An 866-nucleotide genomic window follows, 5' to 3' on the forward strand; every position below is an offset into this window, starting at 1 on the left:
TGCTACCTTAGCCAGTTCTAACAATTCTTGATGTTGTGCCTAGTTTCAGACATTGTTTTATCAGGATACAATTCTTGTCAAGTATCTCTTAATACATCTTTTAATTATGAGTTTTCCGCAATATTAGACGGTATACGATGCTTATATATTTATCTCTGTCTCTTAGGTAAAACATTGGAGTCTTGTTAACAAAGTTATTCACCGTCTTTTATGAGGTTATCTTTTGAAATGCTGCCGTATTACACGTGTCTAGTTTATAGGCAGTTTTGTATTTTTCGTGATATTCGCGATGCACCTACACTCTCACACAGCGTCTGTGACAAATAAGGAAGCTCGCGAAATGTCAACATGAGAGAGCGACACTGCCGTTCAATATTAAAACTTCTATGTGTCAGTCTTTGTCGGTAAGAATGGATAACACAATCACAACTGATCAATAGTGGGTAAGTTAAATTTCTTGAGGTCGATCAGTTATCGAGAATCGTTAAGTTACCAAGGTCGATAAGTTTCCGGAGAGCGGTAAGNTAAGTTTCCGGAGAGCGGTAAGTTACCAGAGTGGATAAGTTTCCGGAGAGCGGTAAGTTACCAGAGTCGATATGCTTTCTCGGATCGGTACGTTTACCGGGGCCGGTATGTAACTTTCTTGCACATCGCAGAAGCAAAGTGAGGTTCAAAGATTCAAATTTTTGGATAGATTCAAATAAGGATGGTACATCCGACTTACACAATGCAAATAATTCATACCATATTCTGGAAGCAATTATTAGGTTTGCATTACGAAAGACTGAGTAACTTGTGTAATCTCATAAATTTCAAATCGCTTAGCATTAAGTATAGCAAAAATATCTATGACTTAGACTTTGAAA

Source organism: Dinoponera quadriceps, unplaced genomic scaffold (assembly GCF_001313825.1).
Source record: "Dinoponera quadriceps isolate SergipeBrazil2010 unplaced genomic scaffold, ASM131382v1 scaffold4812, whole genome shotgun sequence".
NCBI classification, from domain to species: Eukaryota; Metazoa; Arthropoda; class Insecta; order Hymenoptera; family Formicidae; genus Dinoponera; species Dinoponera quadriceps.